Here is an 11,210-nt window from a genome sequence, read left to right as displayed (position 1 = left end):
TAGAATCGGAACACCTGATTGCAGAGGATTTCAGCCGTGGCGAGTGCTGTGGGCAGTTTGGGTAAGGCCACCAGTCTACATGCCTTGGAGAAGCGATCAACTATTGTCAATATGGTGGTATTTCCCTGGGATTCTGGGAGATCTGTAATGAAATCTATAGCGATGTGGGACCATGGACGCTGCGGAATGGGCAACGGAGTTAGAAGTCCGGCAGGTAATTGACGAGGCGTCTTGGAAGTGTTGCAACTGGCGCAATTCTGGATGTGGTGGGTGGTGTCGGCGAGTAGAGTGGGCCACCAGAACCGGTTGCGGAGAAGGTGAACAGTGGCGGTGATACCGGGATGACCAGAACTGGGCGTTGCGTGTACCTGATCAATGAGGCGGGTGCGTAAGGGAGCAGGGACATACATGCGATTAGGTGGACCATTCAAGGTAGGTGGCTCCTGGCGATTGAACTGTTCAATCTCAGTAATGATGTCCCATTGCACAGGAGCGACGAGTAGGTTCTCAGGAAGAATATTCTCGGTGATCGTGGGTTGGGGTGTCTCATCGGTCTGGCGGGAGAGAGCGTCGGCCTTAATGTTCTTGGAACCAGGACGATACATGATAGTGAACTGGAATCTTGTAAAGAATAGAGCCCACCGGGCCTGACGGGGATTCAAGCATTTGGCCGTCCGGAGAAACTCGAGGTTCTTGTGGTCGGTGAGGATGATGAAGGGTTCCTGTGCTCCTTCTAGCCAGTGCCGCCACTCCTCTAAAGCCAGTTTCATGGCCAGTAATTCACGGTTGCCCACGTCATAGTTGCGCTCAGCGGAGGTTAATTTACGAGAAAAGAAGGCACAAGGATACATTTTTTCAGGCATGCCTTGACGCTGGGACAGAACTGCACCTACTCCAGTGTTTGAAGCATCCACCTCGATGATAAACTGACGTGTGGGGTCTGGATGCCGCAGGATGGGAGCAGAGGTGAAGCGTGTTCGGAGCTCATCAAAGGCTTTGGTGGACTCAGGTGTCCAGCTCAAGCGATGGTGGTGACGTTTGGTCATGGTGGTCAACGGGGCAGCTACTGTACTGTAGTTTCTGATGAACCGACGATAGAAATTCGCAAACCCCAGGAACCGTTGCAACTGTTTGACTGTTTGGGGAACCGGCCAATTTAGGACCGCCTGAACCTTCTTCTCGTCCATCGCCACACCCTCTGGACTGATGACGTATCCCAGGAAAGACGTTCTTGTGCGATGGAATTCACATTTCTCGAATTTGACATAGAGCTGATATTGAATGAGTCGTCTGAGAACCGATCTGACATGTTTGACGTGTTCCTCCATGGTTGAAGAGTAAATCAGTATATCGTCGATGTAGACGATTACCCACCTCTCCAGCATGTCCCGAAAGACGTCATTCATGAACGCCTGGAAGACAGAAGGACTATTGGACAACCCGAATGGCATAACGAGATACTCATAGTGCCCATTAGTGGTAGAGAAGGCCGTCTTCCACTCGTCTCCTCTGCGTATACGAATCAAGTTGTAGGCATTACGGAGATCCAACTTGGTATAATACTTGGCTTGACGGAGCTGTTCGAGAGCGGCTGGCACCAGGGGCAGTGGGTACCTGAACTTGACTGTATTCTCGTTAAGACCACGATAGTCGATGCAGGGGCGCAGTGTGCCATCCTTTTTCTTAACGAAGAAGAAGCCCGCAGCGGCGGGTGAGGTAGAGGGCCGGATGAACCCCTTGGCTAGTTCTTCCTCTATGTACTTCTTCATCGCTTCGGACTCTGGTTGAGACAGGGGAAAAATTCTGCCCTTAGGCGGTGTGGTGCCGGGTAATAGTTCGATGGCACAATCACTGGAACGGTGTTCTGGAAGTTGGGCAGCCTTGACTTTGCTGAAAACGTCAGAGAGATCAGAATACACAGCAGGCAGTCCTGAATCACTGAACTCCGACGTGGATAACTGGAGAATGTTGCGGGGAGTACGAATGATTTTAGCCAGGCATCTTCTATGGCACGAAGAATCCCACTGGATGATTTGGTTCTCCCGCCAGGAGATTTGTGGGTTGTGAGTGCGCAGCCATGGAAGACCCAGGATTATGGAGTGTTTGGGGGCGTGAATAACATAAAATCTGATTGATTCAGAATGAAGTGTTCCGACGTGCAGAATTACCTCTTCGGTGAGGTGTTGAATCCTTCCCTCTCCCAAGGGCCGACCATCTAGCGCCTCGACTGTCAGAGAGAAGTCACAGGGATTAGTTTGGAGTTTATGCTGTACAGTGAATTCATGAGACATAAAATTTCCCGCGGCTCCTGAGTCTAGCAAAGCGGATGTGTCAATCATTCTGCCGGGTAGAGAGAGACGAACAGGTAGCGTGAACCCGGACCACCGATTGTTGGAGTCCGCCAGGGTACTCACCGGTTGAGCCTGAAGAGACGGACGAACTGGGCAGGAGAGTCTGCGATGACCAGACTGTCCGCAGTAGAGACAGAGATGCTGCTGCAGGCGACGCTCGCGTTCCTCAGGAGTGAGAGGAGTAAAACCCAGCTGCATGGGCTCTGGTGCATCCGTGTCATCGGGACGAGCACGATAGGGAACTCGAGGTGTGCGCCGAGAACGAATAAGGTTGTCGATCTGAATGGCCAGGTTGATGTATTCGTTCAGCGTTCTCCCCTCATCGCGGCAAGCTAACTCAGACTGAAGTTCATTGGTGAGACCTTTTCTGAACAGGGTTTTCAGGGTGTCCTCAACCCAATTGGTCTGTGCAGCAAGGGTGCGAAACGTGAGGGCATAATCGGCGGCGGTTCTTCTCCCCTGAGTATGACTGAGAAGGCGTTCACCGGCATCACCGAGCTCAGTGGAGTGCTCGAAAACGCTGCGGAACTGCTGGGTAAATGATGCAAATGTGGAGAAAGGAGATCCATCCGGCCTCCAGATGGCAGTTACCCATTCCAGCGCCTTTCCGGTGAGGAGCGAACACATGAAAGCAATTTTCCCTGAATCTGTGGGATGGAGTGCTGGCTGTTGATCAAAGTAGAGGTGGCATTGGAGCAGGAAGCCTTTGCATTTAGCTGAAGCACCATCATACTTCTCTGGAAGAGCGAGACGAGGATTGACTGAGGTGCTTGCCGAGGGCGGTGATACCCCTGAGGCCTGATCGACGGGGGCGCTGATCGCTGAGGCTTGAAGCCCTTGCAGGGCTGTTACGAGCTCCTCTGTGAGTGACGTGAGGCGATTCAACTGTAGCTGGTGTTGAGCTAGCTGGGCAGCCTGTGCAGAGATCTCAGTGGTGAGCTGTGAGACGGCTGCTGGACCTTGAGGTGGCGAAGTCTTCTGTAACGAATCCACAGAGTCATAGAGATCCATTTGCAGCTTTAATTAGTGACAAAGTCAGACAGACAGGGTATTGATAGGTAGACAGGAATGGTATGGGCAAGGCAAAGAATACTCAGGTAAGCTAGTGCTGATGATCGGGGCAGGCAGCAAGGTTTCAAACACGGGTAACAGTGCAGGGTCGTGGGAGCCAGAGTATGTTCAGTTAGCCAGGAAACAGTCCAAGGTCGAGGTAGCCAGAGAGTGGTCAAAGAGTTCCAAAAACAGTCCAAGATCTAAACCAGAATAAACAGAATCAGTAGACAATCGCTCAGTATGTATGCCAGGGCAAAACAAGACTTCGCACTGAATGGGTGTGAGAGAGGGATTCTTATACATGTGGAAATGAAGTGCAGGTGTGAGTGTAATCAATGAAGAGCAGGTGTGTGATCAGTCCAGGAGAGCAGCATTATGGGAAATGTAGTTTGCATGGCCATAGTCAATACTCTGGAGATGGATCCCTCTGTGAATGTGGAGGTGACACAGGAAACTCCTGTGTAACAATATCCATGTCCTGCACTTATGCAAACGTTGTATATCCTGCACTTGCTGCTATTGCACTTCTGGTTAGACCTAAACTGCATTTCGTTGCCTTGTACTTGTACTTGTGTAATGACAATAAAGTTGAATCTAATCTAATCTAATCTAAACAATTCCAAAATCGTCAATCTCCAAGAGAACTCCTTCTTCCTTTTTAATCACGCATGCCCATAGAGATGTTTGCCAGGTCTTTCAAGAAGTCATCTCTTTGACTGTCCTATATTCAAAAACAACAACAACAACAACAACAACAAAAAACATTATTAGACATTGTTTGTGATTCATAACGGTTTGACAAGTTTATACAATCAAGGGTGATCGATAAGATTTTTTAATGTTTTTAAAGTGATAGTTCACCCAAAAATGAAAATTCTGTCATCATTTGCTCACCCTCAAGTTGTTTCAAACCTGTATGAGTTTCTTTGTTCTGCTGAACACAAAAGAAGATATTTTGATGAATGTTTGTAACCAAACAGAGAGAGAGCAACCATTCACTAGTAGGGGAAATAAATACTATGATAGTGAATGGTTACTCTCTCTCTCTGTTTGGTTACAAACATTTATTAAAATATCTTCTTTTGTGTTCAGCAGAATTCATACAGGTTTGAAACAACTTGAGGGTGAGCAAATGATGACAGAATTTTCATTTTTGGGTGAACTATCCCTTTAAAAGAAGTTCCGTCTGCTCACCAAAGCTGCATTTATTGAATTAAAACTACAGTAAAAACAGTAATATTGTGAAATATTACAATTTAAAATAACTCTTTTCAATTTGAAAATATTTTAAAATGTAATTTATTCCTGTGATCAAAGCTGAATTTATCATCATTACTCCAGTCTTCAGTGTCACATGACCCTTCAGAAATCATTCTAATATGATGATTTGATGCTCAAAAAATACTTGATGTGTGCATCCTTGCTGAATACAAGTATTATTTTCTAATTAAAATAAAATTCTTACTGACCCAAAACTTTTAAATGGTATAGTGTATTGTTACAAAAGCTTTGAATTTTAGATACATGCTGTTCTTTTGTACTTTCTATTCATCAAGGAATCCTGAAAAAAAAAAAAAGTTTTCAACATTGATAATTTTGAAAACAAATAAATTTAAAAAAAATATTTAGGATCATGTGACACTGAAGACTGGAGTAATGATAAAAAAAAAAATTAAACTTTGTAACATGTACAAGTGGAAAAGAGTTCTTTCAATTTTAATAATATTTCACAATATTACAGTTTTTCCAGTACTTATAATTAAATAAATGCAGCCTTGGTGAGCAAACAAAACTTTAATTTTTAACCATTTATGAGCCACGAAAAGCCCTGATTACCTAGATGAGCAACAACTTTTTTTGATAGTTGAATCACCAGTTTGTCCAGCACATTTAAATTGCCCACTGTTCTTCAGAAAAATACCAACACTCACCATGTACTCCTTCACCAGGCATGCCTCATCCTCACCAAGGTAGATACATCGAGCTCTGAGGATAGCCTCTCTCTTTATATGGACATCACTTGTCTGAAAAAAATTATCAAATTTGTAATATTTACAATCCATAAACAGTTGGCAGAAAAATGAATTACCTTAATTATAACCCATTGTTTTGAATATAAGACAAACCCCTTTTTTAGGACCAAATTGAAAATACTGTCACATTGCACATTTATATTGTACGTTTGGTAAATACTGGTAAAAATAAAAAAAGACTTTAATACAATAAAAATAAAAATCACCTGTAGTTCTCATTTCCAGTAGATTTCACAATGACTGATTTATTTTCTTTTTTATGTATAGTGACAGATTTTGGCATGACAAACAGGGGTTTGATCCACATTACCTCTCTGAGAACATGCATGTTTTGTTTTTCGCTTAGGCCTATCAAATAGCACTGGAAAGACAGCAGTTTCTCCCTGAAGTTGGAGGGCAAGTGCTGGGCAATATTTGTTCTGCAGCGTAATGGTAATACTGGCATGAAGCGAGCGAAGCATTTTCTGTTCATTCCTATGAAAGTTGAACTTCACGCTCAACTTCAATAAGAATTAACTGAAAATAATCCCCCTGCTCTGTGCCAGTTGACACTAGGGGAGCTTCACTCTTGCGAACCTGAAGATGCTCAACTTCCATAGGAATGAACTAAATACGCACGCTCCGTTGTTTCCATTTCCTCTCATACACACACCACTCGAACCTTCTATAAAATAATCTTTCATACATTTCGGAATAGCTAGTATTACATGCATGGTTAAAACATTTGTTTAGTGTTTTTAGATAGATTGTTTACTGTATTGAATGATGCTCCATAATGAAATACTACTTACTGTGCAAATTGTTGGAACAAAACTCTCGGACTGGACTGAAAATGTGAACCTGGAAACTCCGTCTGTTGTCACACGCATGTGCAAGGAACACCTCAAATGAAAGCAAGCACACAATGATTATTATAGTTCATTCTGGATACATTTACCACACAATTAAAGCTAGCAAAAAGAATGGATGTCTCTGTAGTAAAGATAAAAAAAAACATCCATAACCAAATATAAATGTTCTAGCGTTGAGCATATTATATAATGCTTCATAACCACTATTTTCTTAAATCAGTCAACAGATTGTTTACTATATTGAATGACGCTCCATAATGAAATACTACTTACTATGAAAATTGTTGGAACAAAACTCTGGGACTGGACTAAAATGTGAACCTGGAAACTCCGTCTGTGCAAGGAACACCTCAAAGAAAAGCAAGCATACAATGATTATTATTGTTCATTCTGGATACATTTATCAGACTGTTAAAGTTAGCAAAATGAATGGCTTCAGTGGTAAAGATATTTGCAGGATCATAGTAAACCCTTGTTAACGTGTAACACTAAAAAGGTTCAGAATTCCAACGCTATACTGTGAAAGTGAATTTGAACTATAGGAAATATGTGAAAATTCTCCACATATTATAAAATATTACAGCGCAAACAAACACACACACACAAACACAGTCGTTGACTGATATATTGGAGGCTTTTCACACAGAACGCGTTTTCCATCCCATTGTTTTTCTATGTAACTTACACAAACGCTACATTTACGTGTTTCCCGTGTCACCACAGTGATTTTCAGCCACTGAAACCGTCAGGCGCTCGGCTAATGTGTATGTGTAACCACCAAAGACACATTAGAAGCCACTGCCGATTCTAGCAGCACTGGCGGGGGTTCACGTTAAAACTGTTCTCGGTGGGAACGGCTGATGACGACTGGAGCTCAAAAACGTTGAAGCAACTTTAAATAGGAGCTATCTTTATGAATAAACGGTATATTTTACGTTTATAAAGCAAGATTCTTGCCAAAAAATATCTTAAAAGTACATTACATGACATAAATCGGTAGTATTTGTATATAAGGCTGCCGGCGCGCAAGCTAACTTATGTGATCGATGGCCGCTGTGGAATTTGTCCAATATGCGTTCTGAACCTTTTTTAACGTTATAGTCAACAAACTATTTATTGTGATAAACAGTAATGTGTAATATGAAATAGTACTTACCGTGCGAATCCATCGAATGATGAAACTCGATTCAACTCTCACTGCGTGAAACCTATGCGTGAAACTGACTGCAAAGGCGCCAAAGAAACAGTATTCACGCGCATGCGCAGTGAACCAACCTTTTTTTAACTTTTACATTTATGCATTTGGCAGACGCTTTTATCCAAAGTGGACTGAGTTACAGTGGCCTTATTACAGGGACAATCCCCCTGGAGCAACATGGAGAAAAGTGCCTTGTTCAAGGACACACTGGTGGTGACCGCTGGGATCGAACCAGCAACCTTCTGCATATCAGTTCCATGGTTTTAAGCCAGTGGACCAACTTTTATACTGGATTTAATGAATTTACTTAGCTTGGTTCAAAACACATGTAATTCAATTATTTTTTTTTATTAAATTCAAAAACTAAATTTAAATGATTTAACTTACCAAACTTCCAGGTATCCATCGAATGAGACATCCAGATATCCGTGAGTGAGCTGCTGCAATTGTGTGTTATGACGTCAGTCAGGGGACGCGCTTTTGCTGTTTACAGCAGTCAGTATTATTGGCTGGCATATTACAGCCAAATTACAGCTAGATTACAGCAACACTAAAATATACTGTAAAATATTCAAACAAAATTACCCAGAATGCAATACAAATTACAGCATTTTGCTGTAATATAAAAATGCAGTATTGTACTGTAGGTTTTTACAGTAATGTGCTGCTAAATCTACAGTGACATTTAACAGTGTACTTTTTTGTTGAGGGGAGACCAGGGATGAAAGTAACACTTTTCATTTGAGCATCAGTAACTCTCAAACTTTGATACATGGTAGCCACATTTGTCTACAACAAATACAACTCACTTGTACTACACAATCACAGATTCTGTGAGTTGTTGTCAAATACAAAGAGTTCTGTTGTTACAACCTACTGTTGAGTTGTAACACTAGCTGGCGATAGATGTAACAACGAGAGGTAATTTGCTAAAATAAGATTCACACTAATTTATGCCAGAACTTTATTGAAGAACAAAGAATAATAACTTTAGGTTGAAGTGAACAATTTAAAGTGACAAAAACATCATATTGCATTTCTTTTAGGACTAAATTTAGCACAAAAACGATTGCAGCTGATGTTTTCATGATGCTATACATGTTTTCCTGGAATCTACTGTTCATCTCTGAAATCTGTGCATCCAAAACAATGTTCCAGATCTGTCTGAGATCCATGTCACTTTTAACACTTACAGTCTTGCCCATTGTGCTAGTGATTATAGAATCTGAAAACTTACAGGGCAACTTTCACTTGGGCGATGATGAGACGTCCGACTCTGAAATGTCATGCTTGGTCATTAGTTCTTCAGATAACTTTTTCAAAATCTCCCTCAGAATTGTCTCTGAATTTGACCAAGTTCAATTGAGATTTTCAATTAGACCGATTGTGTCTGTGATGGAGAGTGTGGAGCTCTGCAAACCCCTGGTTGCAAATTCGGTCGTTTCAAATGTGGCAAAGAGAGGAATTATGAAAAGACCACAGTACTATGACTACGCCACCTGGGATTCCCAGCCCAGGAACACAAACTCGATGAACCCAATAAATAGGCTACACAGATTTTTCCCAGAATAGGAAAAGAGACGTGGATGCAAAAATATATATATTTTTTATTTTATCAATATTTAATGAATAATTCCAAAGACAATAAAGCAATATTCAATGTTTTAAAAGTTAATGCTGGACAGTGTGAAATGTACATATATTAACAATACAACAGAAATACAAATCTACTTGTACTTCAAGGGCAGGACACACACAAAAAGATGATAACTCATTCCTATTTTGTTTTTGACAGTCGAGGGAGACTTGAGACACCGGCAACACTCAAATAGAAAAAACACACACAAAAAAAAGTATAAACCAAATCGTCTCAGTTACGTATGGTAACCCACGTTCCCTTAAGGAGGGAACGGAGACGTACGTCGGACGTACCGACAAATTGGGATCACTTCAGGGAGCCCCTATCAGCTTCGAGATATAGAGAACAGGCCAATGGGCCATTGGCGTGCGAGATTTGCATCTCGCGCTCCGCCCCGCGCCGCGGGTATAAACAGGAAGCGAGAGCGAATGCACGCTGTTTTTCACTGAGGAGCCGAACTTAGTGGCTCAACCTGCAGTGATGGTACTGCAACTGTGGCGACGGGACGTACGTCTCCGTTCCCAACTTCAGGGAACGTGGGTTACCATACGTAACCGAGACATTCCCATTCAGTCGGTCACGTTTGACGTACGTCGGACGTACCGATGAATTGGGATCCCTTATGGAAAACGCCATAGTTACTACCACTTCCAGCGCCCAGCGATGAGCCCCTCAGACCCCGATCTGATGCGGGCGGGGAATTCACGCAGGGAGAGTCCAAGCTGCTGTTCCGCAAAAGCCCATTCAGCTGACTGTATTGGATAATGCTGGGAAGGCGTGCCTGTGAAGGCCGCTGCGGAAGCCACATAATGCCCAGAGGGAGTTACCATGTGGAGAATACACGTATGGGCTGGCCGTGGGCAGCACAACATACGGAAGTCCCAGGGGTGGCCCCGGCCAATGAGTGGAGGGGGACAACACGTACCTGGGACGGCAGAGGAGACTCTGCCGAGGGAAAGACACGGGCTCGCCGTAGGGAGCCGTACCGTGGAAGAATACACATATGGGACCGCCGTGGGGGTCACTACATATGGAACCCAGCCTAACACAAGTTCCACCAATGCATACGAGTGTTAGACCTGGCGTCGAACGCTCCGCCACGTCCGACTCCCGTGGGTTGCGGAGGACTCAACAGGGTTCGCCGATCCGGGGAACTCGACTGGAGCAGAATAAGCGCACGCATCCGTCTACCATAGGGGAGGGAATGGCGCAGCAAGCCGACACTAGAACAGGCATTTCGGTGTTACTGACTATGGGAAGTGAGCACACAGGAAGATACCGGCTCTACACGGAGGCTATAGAATCTAGCGAACGTGTTAGGTGTCGCCCAGCCCGCAGCTCTACAAATATCTGTCAGCGAGGCGCCACGAGCCAGCGCCCAGGAAGAGCCAACACCCCTAGTGGAGTGGGCTCTTAACCCGAGCGGGCAGGGCACGTCTTGGGACTCATAAGCCAAGACGATGGCATCCCCTATCCAGTGGACCATCCTCTGCTTGGAGACAGCCTTTCCCTTCCGCTGTCCTCCGTAACAGACGAAGAGCTGCTCTGAGGTCCTGAAGCTTTGCGTTCTGTCCACGTAAGTCCGGAGAGCACGGACGGGACAGAGAAAAGCTAGGGCTGGGTCTGCCTCCTCCGAAGGCAGCGCTTGCAGGCTCACCACTTGGTCCCGGAAGGGAGTAGTGGGAACCTTGGGCACATATCCAGGCCGGGGTCTCATGATCACATGAGAGTTACCGGGCCCGAATTCCAGGCACGATTCGTCAACCGAAAATGCCTGCAGGTCCCCTACCCTATTGATGGAGGCCAACGCAGTCAGGAGTATGTCTTTAACGACAGAATTTTCAACTCAGCTGACTGCAGAGGCTCAAAGGGTTCTCTCTGTAGTGCAGTTAGCACCAGAGTTAAGTCCCAAGAGGGTATGGAGGGAGGACGAGGCGGATTTAACCTCCTAGCCCCCCTAAGGAACCTGTCGACCAGATCGTGCTTACCTAGAGATTTTCCATCTACTAGCTCATGATTAGCGGCGATAGCGGCAACATAGACTTTGAGGGTGGAGGGAGACAGCCTTCGCTCCAACCCATCTTG

The sequence above is a fragment of the Gobio gobio genome, assembly GCF_949357685.1.
Source record: "Gobio gobio genome assembly, chromosome: 8".
In the NCBI taxonomy this organism is placed as follows: domain Eukaryota; kingdom Metazoa; phylum Chordata; class Actinopteri; order Cypriniformes; family Gobionidae; genus Gobio; species Gobio gobio.
This window is presented reverse-complemented; position numbering follows the sequence as displayed.